The sequence below is a fragment of the Petaurus breviceps genome, unplaced genomic scaffold (assembly GCF_028583685.1).
Source record: "Petaurus breviceps papuanus isolate PSGF00001 unplaced genomic scaffold, PetGlider_PUasm1.0 156, whole genome shotgun sequence".
Classification (NCBI taxonomy): Eukaryota; Metazoa; Chordata; class Mammalia; order Diprotodontia; family Petauridae; genus Petaurus; species Petaurus breviceps.
Window position 1 is genome coordinate 3,725,038 of NW_027185720.1, and position 22,893 is coordinate 3,747,930.

Consider the following 22,893-nt stretch of genomic DNA (forward strand, 5'->3'; position numbering starts at 1 on the left):
TTTCCTATTAGTATAAAGACCACACTGAAAATCTCTAAATAGGTGTAATTTTTAAGACTAGGTCAAAAGAAGTGGATTAATTTCTTCTTATTCTTTTTTAAATTAATTTATTTTTAGATTTCAATTGTCATTTCCACAAGATTTTGAGTGACAATTTTTTTTTGCCCCGACTCTCCCCTACTCCCCACCCCAAAATAGCAAGCCTACTCTCCCAATCTGTTTTCTCTTATATACTCCCCCATGCCCCTACTCCCAAATTTCTAGTAGGGCAAGATATATTTGTATACACCAGTGACTGTATATCTTATTTTCCAGTTGCATGTAACATGAATTAATATTTGTTTTCTGAAACTTTGAGTTTCAGAGTGTTTCCCTTCTTCCCTCCTCACCCACCCCCACTGGGAAGACAAGCAAGTCATCATAGGTTGTACATGTGTAGTTATGCAAAATATTTACATAGGTAGGTATATTATGAAAGACTATATTTCCCTCCAACCTATACCACCCCCACTTTTTCTATATTGTCCTTCAACCCTTTATCTTTTCAAAAGTGTTTGCTTCTAATTACCTCTGCCCAATCTATTCTCCCTTTTATCAACCCCCTTTTATCCCCTTCCTCCCTGTTTTCCTGTAGGGTAAGATACCCAACCGAGTGTGTATTTTATTCCCTCCTTAAGCCAAATTCAATGAGAATAAGATTGACCCATTCCCTTTCACCTTCCTGCTCTTTTCCTCCATCATAACAGTGATCTCTTGCCTCTTTCATATGAGATAATTTACATAATTTATCTCTCCCTTTCTTGACTTCTCCCAATATATTCCTCTCTCACCTCTTAATTTTATTTTTAAGATATCATTCCTTCATATTCAACCCATCCTGTGCCCTTTGCCTATGTATACATGTACACACATATGCACACACTCACATATATATTTACACACACGTACACACTCCTATATATACATATATTCCCTTAAACTACCCTCATAATGAAAAAAGTCTCATAAGTTTTTCCATGTAGGAATATAAATAGTTAAATTTTAATAAGTTCCTTATGATTCTTTTCCCTGTTTACCTTCTTGTGCTTCTCTTGTTTCTTGTAATGGAAAGTCAAATTTTCTGTTCAGCTCTGGTTTTTTCATCAAGAATGCCTGAAAGACCTCTTTTTCATTGAATGACCATATTTTCCCCTGAAGCATTATATTCAGTTTTGCTAGCTAGGTGATTCTTGGTTTTAATTCTAGCTCCTTTGACCTCCAGAATATCATATTACAAGCCCTTTGAACCTTTAATGTAGAAGCTGCCAGATCTTGTGTTATCCTGCTTGTGTTTCCATAATATCAAAATTTCCCTTCCCTGGCTGCTTGTAATATATTATCCTTGATCTGGGAACTTTGGGATTTGCCTATGATGTTCCTAGGAGTTTTCTTTTTAGGGATCTTTTTCAAGAGGTGATCAGTGAATTCTTTGAATCTCTATTTTGCCCTCTGGTTCTAGAATATCAGGGCAATTTTCCTGGAGAATTTCTTGAAGGATGGTGTCTAGGTTCTCTTTTTGATCATGGTTTTCAGGTAGTCCAATAATTTTAAAATAATCTCTCCTGAATCTATTATCCAGGCCAGTGATTTTGCCAATGAGATATTTCACATGGCCTTCTAATTTTTCATTGTTTGGAGCTGTTTTATTGTATCTTGATTCCTCATAAAGTCGTTAGCTTCCAATTGATTCAATTTAATTTTGAAGGAATTATTCTTTTCAGTGATTTTTTGAAATTCCTTTTCCATCTGTAAAATTCAGCTTTTTAAGGCATTCTTCTCCTCATTGGCTTTTTGGACCTCTTTTGCCATTTGAGTTAGCCTACTTTTTAAGCTGTTATTTTCTTCAGAATTTTTTTGGGTCTCCTTTTGCAGGCTGTTGAAACACTTTTCATGATTTTCTTGCATCATTCTCATTTCTCTTCCCAGTTTTTCCTCCACTCCTCTTACTTGATTTTCAAAATACTTCTTGAGCTCCTCCATGGCCTGTGACCAATTCATATTTTTCTTGGAAGCTTTTGATGAAGGAATTCTGACTTCATTGTCCTCCTCCATTTCCATGCTTTGATCCTTTTTGTCCCAAAAAAAGGATTGTATGGTTGGATTGCACTTCCTTATCTTGCCAATTACTTGACTTTTGAACTCTTTGCCATGGTAAAACTGTGTTTACAAAATGGAGAGAGCTTTGTCCCAAATTTCTGTGTTTTTTGTAGCTGCCAGAGCTATTAGTTGGTCTCCCCCTCTACAGACCCTACAAGCTGTGGCTCACTGGCCATTCACCCCAGGACACCACCCAAGACCACAATCCAGGTTATAGCAAAAGCAGTTGCCCTCTGAAAGGTTGCTAGGTCCCCCTACAATCTGCAGGCCAGGAACCCTGAAAGCAGTCATACAGCATTGACCACCTCCACCACTTCTCACCCAGGGTGCAGGGTATGGACCACATTGTTCTTTCACTCTTACAACAGAGTTCCCAACTGACCTTTTATTTTCTCTCTGGCATTTATGGGTTGAGGAACCTGGAAACCTCTACAGCTGCTGGTGATTCACTCTCCTGAAGTGTGCTCTACCCAGTCTTGTCACTTGTTGGGACTGCCCTGGGGCCAGAACCAGTATTCACTGGGGGCTGCACTTGGATCCTAGCATGCTGGGATAGACCTTTCCTGTCAGCCTTCCAGGCTGCCTTCAGTGGGAGATTTGTTTCCCTCTGTCTCTTTTTGGATTCTGTAGCTTTAAGTTTTATTTAAAGTGATTTTTTTTACAGGTATTGGAGATGGTTGAAGGCAGAGCACATGCCAAGTTTGTGCTTGTACACTGACATCTTGTCTCTACCTCCTCAAGAGCTCCTTATTCTTAATGCCACAAAAATAATTGGAAAGAATTTTTAAGTGCTAGGGATATTTCTTATTTGGGATATTTTAAGTGCTTCTCTCACTATTACTTACCCTTTGAGTTTTGAGTGGTATAGAAAGGCATAAAAAGAGAAGCCTATCATGTTTAGACTTATAGACTCATAGAAAGCTTGAGATGCAGTTATTTTAAATCTGGTAACTTTGTGTCTTATTTTAATTCTTCCATTTCCTAATGTTTCAGAAGGACATGACTTCTATTCTTTCCTTTAATGGTAAAGATGCAAGTTAACAGGAAGATGACTGTGCTAAAAGTCATAAACAAATTCTTTCATTAGACCAATAGGGTTTTCTTCTTTAAATGCCATAGGACATAGGGATAGATATCTTTTCACTTTGTTCTGAATTGTTGGAAAATTGTTTTGAGTTGTTAATGTATAACTAGAATGAATAGAGGTTAAGGCTGTATTCATTTGTGGGTTGTGTGATAATACACAACAGAATTCTATTTCTGGGATGGAGGAGGGAATTTAACTTTTTTGGGTATTTCTGGATTATACATATATTAGCATACTGAGGACAGGGAATAGTAAATATTTTTATGGCTGTATCTGACAAAAGTATCCAGGTTATGAATCTAACACCCATGGTAGGAGCTATTTCCTTCAAAAAAATATTACAAGAAAATAGAATTGCACTGACATTGCTTGATAATGGATCAGAACTGACACCAGTTGATATAGATACTGCCTTGCAGCAAATTTCTTGAAACCTAGTTAAATTGACTATCATTTCCTAGTTCTCTTTAGGTTTCTGAGGTTACGCTTTCGCCATCAAGTCTGTTCAATGAATTTGACTTACTTGTGAAATGCTAGTAAGCACCTAAAGCTGTCTGATGACTATTAATTGTGGCCAAGATGAATTTAAGTTTCACATTGTGAGTCATAAGGGGGATTCTAGAGGTGTTCCTGCTGTAAATTCTCCTAAAGAAAAATGTGCAGGATAAAAAAAAATAGATTCATAGATTGCATCTGCCTTACCCTCTTAAACATCACAAGCCTCTCATCATATGGACAATTCAATAAATCAATCAAACAGTTTTTAGGTAGCACCTACTATTTATCTTCTCATGCTCTTTGGTGGGCAATGAATCCAGGAAGATTTGAGTTCAGGTCCAGCCACTGATATGATATTTATGTGACCGGGGCTAGTCACAACTTGTTAGTACTCTAGGCAACTCTCTTAAACCCTTCCTCTTTGCAGAGGAAATATTGATCTCTATTGGTAGTGAGTTTCCTTATCTGTGACTGCTCTGTTTCACAGTATATTTTGTATATGTAAAATTGTGTATATATATATGTATATATATATAATTTTGTATATATTAAATTGTACATTTTGTTCTTCCTTATTTTCTTGGTTTCTTTCAAGTCTCAGCTCAAATCCTGACTTTCAGAGGAAATACCAATCCCTTTGAATTCTAGTGTCTTTCTTCTATTGATTATTTCTGATTTCTGCTGCATGGAGTTTGCTTGTATATGGCTGTTTCCATGCTGCCTTACCCATTACAGTATGGGCTCTCTTAAAGTAGATACTATTTCATTCTTTTTTGTATTCCTAGCACTTACAAGAGAACCGTGTAGGTGCTTAATACATACTTCTTGATTGACTATATTCTCTGCACCTAGCATAATAAATGGAAATTAGTTTGTACCTTGGAAGTTCTGGATTGATTGAGTCTATTCTTTTTTCCTAATTCTATCCTTTGGGGTCAGACAGAGAATTCTTCTCCTTCTACCTGATTGAACTTTCTTGATGGGAGACCACTGTTATTTTCCATCTATGTAGCCTTTTCTTGTTCCTTAAGCAATGATAACCCCTGGTAATTGCTTGTATTAGGAATGGGATGGAGAATTGAGTAGTTATGTCATTCCTATTTGCCCCCTTCATCCATTGATCACAAAGTCTTTGCCTAGGTGTGCTTCTCAGTATAAATTCTCTTTGTTTACACTGGAAATTGGATACAACTTTTGTATCAATTCTCTTTAAGAAAGTTTTGAAGGAGAGGCAAGGTTCACTGTAAGTAGCCTAGATCCTTATAGACTTCTGGGATGTTGAGTTTTTGCTCATTTCCATATGGAAATAATTTTTGCCAGATACTAACCTTAGAAGTAAAAAAGAAACAATATTGCATGGGTAGCAGATGCTAGATATGATTTCTTCTTCCAGTCCCAAAGCAAGAAGAAAATTAGCCAATGAATGGAATTGGCTAGGCACATAGAAGACTGCAATGGATTGCAATGTCTCATTTATGTTGTTGAAAGTTCAAACTGATTCAGATGCCTTATTGGGAATGTGCAATTCAAGTTGTCCTTACTTTTCCCTCCCTCAACTGTTTCTGAGCTTATTTCTTGACCTTGTTATGTGTTGGATTGTGTGTGTGTGTATGTGTGTGTGTGTGTTTGTGTTTTCCCTTAACCAAGGTTTACATCTCACAGATATCTATGGCTGACTCAATCATGTATATTTTCTGATTGGCTGATTGGCTGATTCAATCATGTACATGGTCTGAGCATGTGGCAGGGCAACTATGTTCTAGAGTTATAAAAGGAACACTTCGTGGTCTACTATCAAAATATATATCTTTCTCTAATTAAGTGCCTATTTATGAGTCATTTATCCTTTCTCTTTGATGTAACCTTAGAAAACTCCAAAAAAAAAGTCCAATTGATATGGGATCTGAGGTGGTTTGATTTTGTTTCTGCTTATTCTGACCACATAAACTATGAAGAGATGGGTGGACTTGGGCAGTGGATGAGCAGCAAATCTCTAGCCTTTTTGTTTAGCAGAAAGAAGTAGTTAAGTACCAACTCTTTTATTTTATACCATGACATATAATTACTAAAAAAAAATTGTAATTTTCAATTATATTTTGTTTCCAACCTCCAGCCAGTGACAGTGCTCTAATGAAACATCTTACTGTTAAATATGTCCTTTTCCCTTCTCTGGGAAAGGTCCTTCCTCAATTGCCTCCTCCCAATGGCTATTTCGGTGAGTTCACCCAAACTTGAAAAAACTTTGTGGTTAATAGAATTTATAAAGCAAAAAGTAAATGTTTAAAACAAAGAAATGTAAATAGACCTTCTCAATGCCCAAAGGTAGGAACACAGACTTCCCTTATTTAGCTCAGAGTTCAAGGATAAGCCAAATTAGTGCCTTGGTATCCTTAATATGGGCAGGTTTCCACTACATAATTTCCTTCCCAATACTAATCACACTCAATATTCTCCCTGCTCTATTGACTCCCACTCTTGGAGTCCTGACTATGCTAACTCATTATTAGGATAATCTTATCATCCTATAAGATCTCAGCTTTGGCACTCCATATCAACTGCTACCCTGTGCCTCTCTGATTGGATGATGGTGCAATTGACTGCAAACCACTGTTTAAGTAGAAAGTCATAGCTCAGACATCTCCACATTTCTCACTTTGCTGTACTACTTTGGAAATTCTCTGATTGATTTCTCCACTATGCCTCCTTGTCAGGTACCTTCCATCCAGCCCTAGTCCCTCCTCCCCAGCTTTTCATGTCCATTTTGCATTTTGTCTTCCCCCATTAGATTATGAAGCCTTGAGGTCATGGACTGTCTTTCTTTCTGTGCTTACTTCCCCAGGTCTTGGCAGAGTACCTGACACATAGTATCACTTAATAAATGACTATTTACTCTTTCTATGTAGTGCAGGGGATAGAGCACTGGCCTGAAATCAGAAACATTCATCTTCAGGAATTCAAATCTGGCCTCAAATACTTATTGAAGTGGGAATCTGAGAAAGTCAGTTAATCCTGTTTGCTTCAGTTTCTTCAATTGCAAAATGAACTGAAAAAATATATGGCAAACACCTTCAGTATCTTTGCCAAGAAAACATTATTTGGAATCACAGAGAGTCAGATGTAACTGAAATGAATGAACAATGTATAGATCCTGGTCTCACTCCTCATAATAACTTCTTATGTTCCTGTTTCCTCTCTCCTAGCTCAATGTGGCATTTTGAGATATCTGTTTGCATCTTCCATGTGTCTCATGAAAAGCTGGATTCTTCCTTTAACATGGATCCTTTATGGCTCTATTTGAACTGGCCTCGATCTTTGGCTGCTATGCTGCTCTGCTTTTCCAAAATGGCCAGAATCCCTTTCCCTAGAACTGGCAGAAGTATCCATGGCAGGTATTTAGTTTACTTTGGTTCTTAGTTATGAGGACTGTCACCTCTTCAACACAAGGTCATCTCAGCAAGCTAATTCCCTTGAGTCTTTGGCCTTTCCTTTCAACAACTCTCTCCAGTTGGGCTGGAACACTTCTGTGAAAGGCCCTTTACCCAAGTTTTGGTGACTATCCATTATATTTTCTAAAACTTCATTTCTGCTGGCCAAGCCAGAACCAAGCAATGATCTAATAATTAGCCAAAACTCCAGGCTTACTTTCCTATAGTTTTAAATTTTCTATCTTTTCCCCACAATTTAATGCAAATAAGTGGATTGGAGACCAAGTAGAAACAATCTAATTCCCTTCCAACAAATTCCAAGTTCTTGTCTTGACTGTGGTTTAGCTGCTTTCCTGGCCTTTTCATATGTAAATGAACGACTCAAAGCTTCACCACCTTTATAAGGTGAAAATGAGCATACTTAAAGTTTTATATCCTTTATAAAGTTCAAAATGATCCCTGTAAATATGAAAGGGAATTATCATTCACTGTGAGTAAATGAAGTCAAATGGGACACACCCTTATATTCATAACACTTAAGAAGCATAAAGTGCAAAACACTTTCAATATGTAATTTTATTTGATTTCCACTTTCCACACACCCTGTGAGAAAGATGCTACAATTATCATTTCATATGAAAAGACTGAGCATCAGAGACAGTAAGTGATTTATCCAGTTATAGGACTCCATCCCGAGGTACGGTTTAAATCAAGGGTTTTTGACTTCAGTTCTTCACCTCTACTCACTGCCTCTTGACTAATCCTCTTGGGACATGAACTTGAAACCCTTAAACATTCCCATTAAACATTACTCTTTTCTGTTTTGCTCTCTTTTAAAATGCATATTATCATTGGAAGGATAACTTAATAAGTAATTAATATCTTGATATGTGGTTTTCTTCATTGGTTTTCTCCTTTTAACAATTTCCTGAACCACATATTCTATTTTTTTCCTCCTAAATGTGTTTCCTTCTCCCTTGTCAAGCATTACACGCGTATTAAAATTAATTTGCTCCACCCTGGGGGTGGGTGGGTTAATAAAATCTCCTTAAGCATGTGTACAAGCTTTGAAATTGGTAGGGAGATTATAAGAATACTGGATTGGCAGAACAAATAAGGGTAGGAGGAAAATACAGAAAGAGAAAATTTTAAAGATTCTAATTAGTCAAAAAACATGGTGTGCACCCCAAAACTGTGTGCAAAAGAGATCCTTACCCAAATAATACTCAGAGGCTTCTCAAGGTAGGGAGCAGCAAAGAATGGGCCACCCTCCCTCTGACAAATAGTCAGGGAAGAGAAGCATTTTACAAAAGGAAATAGCAAAGTTATAAAGCCCTAACACAGAATTCTCCCACACACCCCTTCTGACACTTTTCTCCCATTAGAAGTCAGGTGCTGGGGCGGCCAGGTAGCACAGCGAGTAAGAGCACCGGCTCCAGTGTCAGAACGACCTGGAGATCGAATCCCAGACTCAGACACTCAGCACCACACCCAGAAATAACTGGCCGTGTAACCTTGAGCAAGTTACTTAACCCTGATTGCTTAATGAAAAAAAAAAAAAAGAAGTCAGGTGCACAATCTAAGCATGGCAATCTACCCCAAGTACTAGAACAAGGAAACAGTAGAGTACCCTATGTACATTTGAGAAAGCCTTCTGTTCTTATTTGGCATATCTTATACTGAAGCGTCATTGAGGAGAGGGGTGACTCCCTACTGCTCTGAGTTTTGAATCCATGTAAATCATGTTATTTCCATGAAAGGGAACTTGGGCCTATTTCCTATGAAAAGCCTTACTAGATTTTAAAGTATAATATGAGAAATTTTCACTACTTTCAGTCAACATTTATTAATAGTTTACTATTGATCAGGCACTGTGCTAACTGCTATACATGCATAATAAAATAAAACAGTCCTATATTTCAAGGAAGGGAGCTATTGGTTCAAGACAGAGAAATGGGCCTGGAAATAGAAAGTCCTTATTTCAAATCCAGCCTCAGATATTGCCTAGCTACCTGACCCTGGGCAAGTCACTTAACCTCCTATTGGCTGAAAAAATGGAACCACTGGAGGAGGAAATAGCAATCCACTCCCATATCTTTGCTAAAAAAAAATGCAAAATGGTGGGGCAGCTAGGTGGTGCAGTGACTAGAGCACTGGCCCTGGCACCAGGAGGACCTCAGTTAAAATCCGGGCTCAGACATTTAACAAAAAACCTAGCCATGGGCAAGTCACTTAACCCCAATTGCCTTCCAAAAGAAAAAAAAAATGTAAAATGGCGTCACAAAGAGTCAGACATTAATAAATAAATTCCTCCTTCATTCCAACCAAATTCTACCCATATTAATAAATAAATAATTCTACCCAAATAAATAAGCACAACTAATAAATACAACTAAAAGTTGGCTTTATATATAAACCAATAAAATAGGTAAACCTTTGGTTAACTTAATAAAGAAAAAAGAAAGAAGAAAACCAAATTACTAGTATCAAAAATGAAAAGGTTGAATTCACCACTAATGAGAATGTGAAAAACAGGAGTTCTGTTTTCCACAGGAGTGAGAACTATAGCCTCCCAGCTTTGCAAAAAAGATAAAAGGATGTAAATTAGAAGTAACTGGTTCCAACCAGAGCTGTGACCTGCAGAACCAGGTTTCTGAGCCAGTAAAAGGTCAGAAGCTTGTACACATGCTTAGGAACAGTTTAATATTAACCCATATACCCCCAGGGTGGAGCAAGTTAATTTAAATACACATGTAATCCATGACAAGAGAGGGTGAAACACATCTAGGAGAAATATACAGAGTAAGTGAATCAGGAAATTGTGTTCAGTCAATGGAGAACAGGGCAGGGAAATATGAATTGGGATAAGGGATAAAAGGCTGGTAATTGACTGGAAAGGTATGTCTCTTTGTGGGTCTCCCAGTCTCTTGTAGTCTCTTACAAGAGAATGATAAATAAAAACTTTTTTTTTCCTGAATTCACTGATGATCATACGGAGTTTTTGGTAAGATGATTGTTTCAGAGGATATTAAAACTATAATTAGTAGCTATTTTGCTGAACTGTATGCCAATAAATATGACAATCTAAGTGAAATGGATGAATATTTAAATATATGTATACATATATGTGTGTGTGCCCAAATTAACAGAAGAGGAAACAAACTTAAATAACTCCATTTCAGAAAAAGAAATTGAATAAGCCATCAATGAACACCCTAAGAAAAAATCTCTAGGGGACAGATAGATTTACAAGTAAATTCTTGCAAACATTTAAAGAACACTTAATTCCAATATTATATAAACTATTTGCAAAAATAGGCAAAGAAGGAGTCCTAGCATATTACTTTTATGGTATGAATATGGTGCTGATATCTAAACCAGAAAGAACCAAAACAGAGAAAGAAAATTATAGAACAATTTCCCTAATGGATATTGTTGCAAAATTTTAAATAATATATTAGCAAAGAGATTACAGCAACTTATCATGAAGATAATATACTGTGATCAGGTGGGATTTATACCAGGCATACAGGACTGGTTTAATATTAGTAGACCTATCAACATAATTTACATACCAATAATAAAATTAAGAAAAATAATTTAATTATCTCAATAGATATGGAAAGGTTTTTTTTTTAACAAAGTACAACACCCATTCTTATAAAAAACACTAGAGAGCATAGAAATGAATTCATTTTTTTCTGAAAAAGTTAGTAGCATTTATCCAAAACCATCAGCAAGCATTATTTGTAAATGGGGATAAGCTAGAACATGTCCAATAAGATAAGAGGTGAAACACAGATGTCCATTATCACCACTCTTATTCAATAATGTAGTAGAAATGTTAGCTTTAGCAGTAATAGAAAAAAAAGTAATTGAAGGAGTTAGAAGAGTTAATGAGGAAACAAAGATCTTACTCTTTGCTGATAATATGATATCATACATAGAGAATCTTGGAGAATCAAATTAAAAATACTTGAAATAATTAACAACTTTACAAAATTTCAGGATATAAAATAAACTCATAAAATCATTGGCATTTCAATATACTACCAACAAAGCTCAGCAGCAAGAGATAGAAAGGTAAACTACATTTAGACTAATTGTAGACAATATAAAATATTTGGGAGTATACTTGCCAAGACAAACCCAAGGACTATATGAACACAACTCTAAAAACACATTTCACATAAATAAAGTCAGATCTTAATACTTAGAATAGTATCAATTATTCATGGGTACATGAGCTGATATAATAAAAATGACAATTATACCCAAATTAATTTACTTATTCAGTGACATACCAATCAAACTATCAAACATTACTTTATACAACTATAAAAAATAATAAAAAAATTAATCTGGAAGAATAAAAGTCAAGAATAACAAGGCAATTAATGAAATAAATGTAAAGGAAGGTGGCCTACCCATATCAGTTCTTAAATTGCATTATAAAGCAGCAGTCATCAAAAGTACTTGGTACTGGCTAAGAAATAATGTGGTGAATCAGTGGATTAGGTTAGGTACAAAAGACATGGTAGTCAATGAGTATAATAATCTACTGTTTGATAAACCCAAAGACTTTAGCTTCTAGGATAAAAATTCAGTATTTGCCAAAAACTGCCGGAAAAACTGGAAAATAGTATGGCAGAAGCTAGGCAGAGACCCACATCTTACACCATATACCAAGATAAAGTCAAAATGGGTACATGATTAAGACATAAAGGGTGATAGCATAAACGAATTAGGAGAGCAAGAACTGGGTTGCCTGTTAGATATATGGAGCAGGGAAGAATTTATGACCAAAGAGGAGATAGGGAACATTATGAAATGCAAAATGGATACTTTGATTTCATTAAATTAAAAAAAAGTTTTACATAAACAAAATCAATGCAACCAAAATTATAAGGAAATCAGAAAGCTGGGTAACAATTTTTTTCTTCCAATATTTACAATAAATATCTTATTTATCAAAATATAGAGAAATGAGTAAAATGTATAATAATACAAGCCCTTCCCCAATTGATAAATGGTTAAAGAATATGAATAGGCAGTTTTCAGATGGAGAAATTAAAATAATCTATAGTCATATGAAAAATTTCTCTAAATCATTGTTGATTAGAGAAATGTAAATTAGAGCAAATCTGAGTTACTACCTCACACTGATTCAATTGACTGAAATGACAAAAAAAGAAAATGGTAAATTTTGGAAAAGATGTGGGAAATCTAGAACACGTATACCTTGCTGGTAGAGTTGCAAATTTATCCAACCTTTCTGAAAAGCAGTTTGGAACTATGACCAAATGGCAAATGATGCATACTTGATCCAGCAATCCCATACAAATTCCATATCTTAAAGATATCATAAAAAAGGGAAAAGTACCAATATATACAAAAATATTTTAGCAGCTCTTTTTATGCTGGCCAAGAATTATAAATTGAGGGATTTCTCATTAATTGAGGAACAGCTGAACAAGTTGTGGTATATGATTTTAATGCTGTGCAATTGTGCTATAATAAATGATGAGCAGGCAGTTTTCAGAAAAACCTGGAAAGACATATGAACTGATGCTGAATGAAATGAGCAGAAAAGGAGAGCATTGTACACAATAAAAGAAACATTGTGCTATGACCAATTTTGATAGACTTGTCTCTTCTCAGAATTACAATGATCTAAGAATTCCAAAAGACTCATGGTGGAAAATGCTATCTACAACCAGAAAAAGAACTATGGAGTCTGAATACAGATCAAAGCATACCATTTTCTCTTTTTTGTTTTTTTTTCCTTTCTCATGTTTTTCTCTTTTGTTATGATTCTTCTTTCACAATATGACTAATATGGAAATATATTTAAAATGGTTGTAGAGGTATAGCCTATATCAGATCTCTTTGCCCTCCTGCGGAGGTAGGAGACAGAGGGAAAAGGAAAAAATATAGAACTCCAAATCTTATAAAAGTGAATGCTGGTGTGGGGGATGATTTCTCAGAAGTGAAGCCTCCTCAAAAGGGTTAATAGTTTTTGTGTTTTTGAAAGACAGTTTACTCCCTTACAGAATAACATCCATAATTAGGTAACCTTGTAAAACCACACTTTGCAACACAACCTAAACTGTGCACTCTGGCAAACTCTTGCAAACTTCCCACCTTTTTGTGTCTGGGCAAACTTGTGTAACTGCCTTTGGTTATTGTTGCTGGAGAAGATTCATGTGAATAGATTGTGCCTCCTGAAGACCAGCCAAAGGATAAAGGGAAGGGGATTTGGGGGCAGGGTGGGGGGCTCGTTTGAGAGTATAAAAGGACCTTGCTTTCTGGAATGAATTTGTACTTCGTTGGCTTGCACCATTAGAGTGACAAGGTGTGGTAAGCCTTTCTCATGAGAAAGCAATAAACTCATTTCTGCTCTCAGGTATCTAAGCCTTGATATTGATTTTTTGGTAGTGGTCTCCATCCCACACCCTGGGGATTGTCCTGGAGTTTGAAGAAGTGGTGGAGTCACTTCCCAGTACCCTTTCCTCCAGTCTTCTCAAAACTTGGAATAATGGGAAGCCTGGGGCTTGGCAGTACTTCCACTTTCTCCATCTCTCACGCCCTGAACCCTGTGTAAAAATTGAGGCTGAAGATTTGTCTCCTCCAGGGTCCAAACTATCAACTTCCAGATGACTGCTCAGGTTATGTACCCCTTGAATGGGACCCACAGAGGCAGTCCTTGTCAGCAGGAAGCAATTACAGAAGCTGAGACCTTCACTCTATACCCCAAAATAACTTGGGTCCCATTTGTTTGAGAGGGGAATGGTGGGGTATAGGCTCTGGGAACCTCCTTCAATCTTCCCACTTCATCTCATTTTCTTAGAGGCCAAAAGTCTTCCATTGTCAATACGTCCAAATCTCTGTTAACCGTACACTAACCTAGCTGTCCTTCATCTGTTACCTCCATTTTTCTATTCTCTTTTGAAAAGGACATATATCTGATGGTCCCTGTGAACTGTTTTGTCACTGCACGTATTTTCTCATTGCTTTGGCCCACTTTTCTATATCAATGAAGGTGCATCGTATAGCTACACTACATAAGTATTGTGTGAGAAACTTCAAAGTAAGATTGCCTCTGCCTGCTTTCCCCCCACCCCCATCTTACCCTAAATGTCATTCTCTAGATTCCCAAAGTCTGACCTCTAATTATCCCAGTCCCATCAAGATCCTCCTTAGACTCCTTCTCAAGATTCTCCCTGGACCCCTGCTCCCATCATTCCTACTAGACTACTAGACTCCCTGTAGATCTCTCCCACAGCCTTTCTGTATATAAAAGGCATCTTTCCTCCATGAAGGGACACATATTAAATATAGTTCAGATGTCTGCTGTCATCAGGCTCCTTAAGAGTCTACCCAATATAGTGAATCTTTAATAAATTTCACTTTTCTTTGGCTGAAAAAAAGTGAATGTTGAAAACTTCCTTTATATATAATTGGGGGAAAATACTATTAAGAGGGGGAAAAAGGGGGGGCCAGGTAGTACAGCGAGTAAGAGCACTGTCTCCAGTGTCAGGATGACCTGGAGATTGAATCCCGGGCTCAGACACTTAGCACCCACCCAGAAACACCTGGCCATGTAATCTTGAGCAAGTTACTTAACCCCGATTGCTTTAAAAAAAAAATAAAAGAGGGAGAAATAAAAAGAAAACCTCATAAGAGGTCAAGAAGAATTGGACACAACTGAAACAACCATAATAAACTGTAAGTTATGTATAGAGTAGATGGGAGTCATTTCAAGTAGCTAGGGAGTAATCAAAGATAAATTGAATTTTTCTTTTTTTGCTTTATATTGATAATCATAAAAAATCATATTTTGGCCAAAGTCTGAATTAATCAAAAAAAAAACTGTTCTGATTGATTTAAAAATTCCTTTCCCTGTGTAAGCAACTTCAAAGACCAGAGGTGAGATCCCCCTTATCTTGGGGCTTACTACTTCCAGAGACCATTAAATGTAAATAAATGCTGCTCTGTTTGTTGTCAATTTGCATTTACAACCAAGGAACTCTTTTTCACATTTAGATAGTAACAAGTGGAAGTTATAAAGTTTTGTGACATGGTCATCCTGATTTGGGATGGTTCTAAAATGTACAAAAAGTCTTATGATTCCTGTGTTCATCAGTCAGGACTCTAGTACTGCACTCCTTGTACAAGTATTGCTGGCCTTAAGGGAATAAGGAATAAATTCTGTAATTTTTATATAACTAATTGTTTGAATCCTTTAATCAAACTTTTTCTGGAGGTCAACAATGTCATATGGAAAATACTGAGAATTTGAAATCATTATGGTATTTCTATAGTTCTTTTCGGTCTAAGTTTGTTGGAATTGTATGTTTATAATTTTTGTTTTGTTTTGTATCCATGCTATACTTTGCTTATTGATCTATCCAATTTTACCTTTTATTTTAATTCTTTCATGTACAGATTAAGGTTGACTTTAATTTTCATAATAACTGAGGCTGGCAACTCTCAATTTCTCTCTTGCACATTCCATCCTCCATTGTTTTCTTTCAGAACTTATGTTTAAGCAAACCATCTTTCCTTTATTGGATATTCCTCTTTATTCAGAATATTTTTTCCAAATCATTGTTTGTGTACATTTCCATTTTTCTATTCTCTTTTGAAAAATGGCATATGTCTGATTGTGTGAAATGTTATGTTGCTGCATGTGTTGTCTCATTGCTTTGGTCCACTTTTCTTTATCAATGGAGGTCCATTGCATAGCATCACTATAAGTATTGTGTGAGACATTTCAAAGTGAGAACATAACTAGTGAGAGTGGACAAGAAAGCAGAAATATTCCAAAGAAGAGATTGAGTTTCCTACTTCTCTTCCTCCTGAAACATCCTTTATCTGTTCCAGAGTACAATTTCTTTAGTACTTCTTATTAGTCTTTGTTTATAAAGCAAGGTTTTTGATTTGTAACAGAGTGGTTATGTTTGAAAAGAAAGACTCTCCAGAAGGCATGGCTAGAAGACACAGAGGCAGGCCTGGAAGGCATGGCCAGCAGAGGCAGGCCTGGAAGGGACCTGATCAACTCAGAGGGTAATTTGTCCCACCAACCACAAGGGCCACTACCAGGCCTATCACGAAAGGACTGGGACTGGAAAGAGCAAGGTAAGAAGCAAATGCAGGAGCCCCTGTCCTGGACAGCAAATACTCCTGGGGCTACCACTTCATAACCCAGAAAAAAAAGCTATCAGGACCTCCAAAGACCATGATGACAGAGTGAACCTCATCTGCTCCAACTCCCCCTCTCTGACCCAGAAAACAGAGTACTGCCTCAGGGCAAAACCCTCTACACTAAAGGCTTGGGATCCCTAGAGGAAGGGTGTGGCTATGGCCCTGCCTCAAAAAAGGTAGGAAGCAGACTACAAAGACAAAGACACTGGAGTCCTACTATCTTCAAAGGGAGGAACCAAACTCAGAGGGAGACAATGTGGACTCCACACCCAAAGCTGGAACATCAGTAGGGAATGGGTCCCAAGCACAGAAAGCTCTTCTAGATGACATCTAAAGGAACTTTGAAAACCTAATGAGAGAGATAGAAGACAAAATGAATAACTCTCTCAAAACCAAAATAGCAGAATTAGAAAAACATTATAATGAAGAAAACATCTCTCTAAAAAGAAAATGATATGGAAATGGAGCTCCAAAAATTAACCAAGGAAAATGATTTGCTAAAAACTAGAGTCAACCAAATTGAAACAAATAACTTTATGAGGAACCAAGAATTAGTCAAACAAAACAACAAGCATGAAAAATTAGAAAAAGAGGTAAAATATCTCAAAGAAAAAATAACTGACCTGGAAAAAAGATCCAGGAGAGATAATCTGAGAAACATAGGCCTACCAGAAAATCATGATGAAAAAATGAGGCTGGACAACATTCTCCAAGAGCTTGTTAAGGAAAATTGCCCTGAGATATTAGAACCTGAGGGTAAAATAGAAATCAAGAGAATCCACTGGACACCTGCTGAAAGAGATCCCAAACTGAAAAGTCCTCAAACTGTTGTGGCCAAACTCCAGAACTACCAGATAAAAGATAAAATACGTCAAGTGGCCAGAAAGAAACAATTCAAATATCGAGGGTCCACAGTGAGAATAGGAGAGGATTTGGCAGCCTCTACACTAAACGATTGGAGGCAGTGGAATACAATTTTCCAGAAGGCAAAAGAGCTCCAGTTACAGCCAAGGATCACATACCCAGCAAGACTGAGCATATTCTTCCAGGCATTTCAAAATAGAACAGAGTTCCAGACCTTCCTAATAAAAAAAGCCAGAATTCAATGGAAAATTCAACCTCCAATTACAAGATGCAAAAGTGACATAGAAAGGTAAACAAGGAAAACACACACACACACACCCTGTTATTTGATAAGAGCAAAGTGCTTATAGACAAGTAGAGGGTATGAGTATAAAATACACAAAATGATGATTAAAAAAATATTTTTAAGGGCTACAAAGGTAATTCAATGGAAGAAAGGGAATTAATGAAGTGGAAAAGGGTAAATTATGCCACACAAAGAGGCATGAAAACTGTATAGTAGAGGAAAAAAAGGGAGGGAGATGGGTATCATATGAGCTTTTCCCTCATTGGTTCTGGTGCAAGGGGGGAATAACAACCATTTAAGCATAGGACTCTAGGGAGAAGAAATGCAAAAAGTATAATTTTAGGTGAAAAGAGGGGAGGGAGAGGAGCTTCACATGAGATTTGTTCCTGTCACTCTTGGTGCGAAGAAGAAATAACATACTTCATTAAGTATAAAAATATCCTACAGGCAGTAGGAGGAGGAAAGGGCTATGAAAGGGGGGGTGGTTAGTAGGGAGGGAAGAAGTAGGGGGGAAGGGGAGGAAAAGAAGGAGTCTGATAAGCGAATACTGAGGGAGGCTGTGGTCAAAAGGAAACCTATTAAAGGGGGAAGGAAGAAGGGGAGAAAAATATGAACATTAACAGGGGTGGGAATAAGATGGAGGGAAAGAAACAGATAAAAATCATAATTGTAAATGTGAATGGAATGAACTCTCCCATATAACAGGATGGATAGCAGAATGGATTAGAAATCATAATCCTACAATATGCTGTTTTACAAGAAACACATCTGAAACAGAGGGATACACACAGGCAAAGGGCTGGAGTAAAATATATCATGCCTCAGCTAAAGTAAAAAAAAAAAAGCAGGGGTAGCAATCCTTATCTCAGATAAAGCAAAAACAAAAATTGATCTAATTAAAAGAGATAAGGAAGGAAACTATATCCTGCTAAAAGACACCATCAAGAATGAAGCAATATCATTACTTAACATGTATGCACCAAGTGGTATAGCATCCAAATTCCTAGAGGAGAAGGTCAAGGAATTAGAGGAAGAAATAGATAGCACAATTATACCAGTGGGAGACCTTAATCTCCCCCTCTCTGAATTTGGTAAATCCAAACTCAAAATAAACATGAAAGAAGTTAAGTAGGTGAATAGAATTTTAGATAGGGTAAGTATGATAGATCTCTGGAGAAAACTGAATGGGAATAAAAAGGAATATACTTTCTCACAGCAGTTCATGGCACATGCACAAAAATCTACCATGTTCTAGGGCAAAAAAGCTCACAATTCTGTGCAGTAAGGCAGAAATATTAAATGCATCCTTCTCAGATCATGATGCAATAAAAATTATATGAAAGGGCCATGGAAAGGCAGACTAAGAACCAATTGGAAATTAAACAATTTAATCCTAAAGAATGAGTGGGTCAAACAAGAAATTATAGAAACAATCAGTAATTTCATTCAAGAGAATGATAATAATGAGACACCTTACCAAAATTTGTGGGGTGCATTAAAGGCAGTTCTTAGGGGAAGTTTTATATCCCTGAATGCATACATGATTAAATTAGAGAAAAGGGAGGTCAATAAATTGGGCATGCAATTGAAAACCCTAGAAAAAAAAAAAACAAATTGAAAATTCCCAATTAAATACTCAATTAAAAATATTGAAAACCAAAGGAAAGATTAATGCAATTGAAATTAAGAAAACTATTGAATTAATAAATAAAACTAAGAGCTGGTTTTATGAAAAAAACAACAAAATTGAAAGACCCGTAGTCAATATGACAAAAAAAGAAAGAAAACCAAATTATGAGTATCAGAAATGAAAAGGGTGAATCTACCTCCAATGAAGAGGAAATCAAAACAATAATTAGGAATTATTTTTCCCAATTGTATGCATATAAATTTGACAATCTTAGGGAAATTATCTAGTTATAAATGTTGATACTGTTAGCAGTCTCGGAAAACAAGGAATAGTTTACCTGTCAGATTTTGGATAGGGAAAGACTTTTTGTCTAAACAAGAATTAGAGAACATTCTAAAATGTAAAATGGATAATTTTGACTACATGAAATTAAAAAGCTTCTGTACAAACAAAGCCAATTTAACCATGATTAAGAGGGAGGTGGGAAATTGGGAAAAAATCTTTACAACCTATGTCTTTGACAAAGGACTCATTTCTAAAATATTCAGAGAATTGAGTCAAATTTATATGAATACAAGTCATTCCCCAATTGATAAATGGTAAAAGGATATGAACAGGCAATTTTCAGAGAAAGAAATTAAAGATATCTATAAGCACATGAAGAAATGCTCTAAATCACTATTGATTAGAGAAATGCAAATCAAAACAACTCTGAGGTACCACATCTCACCAGTCAGATTGACTAAGATGACAAAACAGGAAAATGACAAAAGCTGGAGAGGATGTGGGCAAATTGGAACACTAATGCATTGCTGGTGGAGTTGTGAACTGATCCAGCCTTTCTGGAGAGCAATCTGGAATTATGCCCAAAGGGCCATAAATACTTTCATATCCTTTGACCCAGCAATAGCCCTCCTAGGGTTATATCCCAAAGAGATAGAAGTGGGAGGAAGACCCATTTGTACAAAAATGTTTATAGCAGCTCTTTTTTTGCTGGCAAAGAATTGGAAATTAAGGGGGTGCCCATCAATTGGGGAATGGCTGAACAAGTTGTGGTATATGCATGTTATGGAAAACTATTGTGCTATAAGAAATGAGGAGCAGACGGTCTTCATATTTCCTGGAGAGGCTTATATGAACTGATGCTGAGTGAGAAGAGTAGAACCAGGAGATATTTGTATGCAATTACAGACACAACATGTGTGTGATGACCACCTTTAATAGACTGGACCCTTCTCAGCAATGCAGTGATATAATCCCAAAAGACTCATGATGGAGAGAAATGTGTCCATCCAGAGAAAGAACTTGAAAGAACTAAGTTTATCCAGATGGAAGCAAAATATCTGATCTTTTTCCCTTTCTTCTTTGGTTTTACATCCTCTTTACCATTTTTCATTCCATCTGATATATTCCATCTTTATAACCTGACTAATGTATAATGTGAAAGTATTTGCAGATCCTATACTTGACTATGTGCTGCCAAGGCAGGGAGGGGAGGGACAGGGGCAAAATGTGAAACTCAAGGAATTGTGGAATTGAATCATGTAAATTAAAAGGAAACAGACAAATTAATTTTATAAAAATAAAGTACTAAACATATTTTAAAAAAGAAAAGAGATTCCATGTTTATCATATGTATATCAGTACATATTTATGGATGTTATCATATAAATATAAACTAAAAGAAATACAAGATGTATGGTTTGTGAAGAAGGACTGGAAAAGGAGAAGATGAACACGTATATATTGAGAATGGCATGAAATAATATCAATTTTTCAAGGATTTCAAGGATTGTCTTTTTGCAAATTTTTTTTATGCCCAGAAGTTATTGCAGCACCTGGCACACACTAAGTCCTTAAAGAATGCTTATTGACTGGAGTTGTGGTCTTGATTTTTACTCTGTTGTTGTCCCAAAAGGGAGCTCATTATTCTTCTCTGGCTGCTTTACCTGAATTCATTCTATAAAAATCAGAAAATCTCAGACTAGGGGCTGCTAGATTGTGCAGTGAATAGAACACTTGCCTTGGAGTCAGGAGGACCTGAGTTCAAATCCTGACTCAGACACTTAACACAAAAAACTAACCACGTGACCTTGGGCAAGTCACTTAACCCCAATTGCCCTACCTTCCCCCTCCCCCCCCAAAAAAAAGTAAAAAAGAAAAAAGAAAAAAACTGTCAGACTACTATGGCATCAGGAGATTTGAGTACAATTTGAACTAGTATAACCAAAATCTTCTTTAATTGAAGTCTGTGTCCTATAATGTAATGCATAAGCAGAATAGGAGACAATCAATAGTCCTTAATGTTACTTCTATTTGGGTGGTATATTGTATTGTAAAAGTGTGGGCAAGGTGTGATAGTGCTAAAAGGAAAATTATTTGTTCAGTCTTAAACCTTTATTAAAAAGACAAAACTCAAGAAAAAGAGAATTAAAATGAATTAACTAAAAAAAAAAGACTGATCACTATAGATTAGTAAGGAATTCAAGGTGGAGTCAGCCTTTGTATTTCCTTATGACACAAAGACAATTCTGATCAGTCAGTGTCAGCAAAAAGGGGATAGGCTATCACTGTTCAGATCCTCCCCAACTGCCACATCATGAGAAAATTAGATTAGAGATAAGGGGCATGGGATTCTCAGTGTTGGCTAGTAAATGATGACCTGCTATACAATGCAAAACAGAATATATAAAAATTGCATGCTGGGTAACACCTCCCTAAAAAGGGCCTCCCTCAAAATAGCCTCCACCAGCACTGATTTATATTAAGGACAGGAAACAGTGAGGTCACTGAGTCAGTAGAACGTTTAATAATGGATTTATCTGAATTGGGGGGGGGGATTTTATAAAAGAAATGGCATATTATATCATCAGAAGCAGGTGAAACACAGGTGTATGAAGGATGTGAATCCTGTTCTATAGAACTAGAAATATCCCACTGAGCAGGGATTCCAGCCATGACTTTGATTCGGTTAAGATAATCATATCATTTTTCAGAACACAGAGAAAGCAGGAAAAATGAGAGAGGATTCATTTTCAAGTCTAAATAAAAAGTGAAGTGGTTGAGAGTGGGACTGGGACCAGCAACCATAATCTTTAGCTTAACCACTGCAATCTCTTTTTGAGATAGAATTCAAAATCTGCTATGTTCTTATAATATAACTTCTATTTCTAGTGATAAAGTGTGACCTATGATATAAATAGAGATGCAAAATATATTAAATGAAGAGAAGAATGACAAACATTTATGATGGCACACTGGAAAAATATGTTAAATTAGTATTATTATTGCAATCAAAAGGAATCTACTTTCTCCTTTCTTATCTCTCTGTCTTGTGAGAAATGACAACAATCTCTTAAACAGCCAAGCAAAACAAATTTCCATATTGGCCATGCTAATATACATATATACATACATAAACACACATGCACATATATTACTTAATCTGCTGTCTGAGTTCATTAGCTGCCTATCCACCAGTGAATAACAGGTTTGATTGCAAATCCTCTGGAAGTATTTGCACAGATGAGATTTCCTATGACCCTCAAAATTGTTTGTCTTATAATATAGTTGTCCTCCTACTGCTAATATTACTCTGCATAATTTCATACAAAACTTTCCCATTTTTTTCTAAATTCAGGCCCCTATTCATTTCTTACATGGTATTTCATGACTTTCATTTAGCATGATTCACCCTTTTGTTCTCCAACTGATGTATACCCTCTTAGTTTCTGATTATGTTTTACATTAAAAAGTTGTT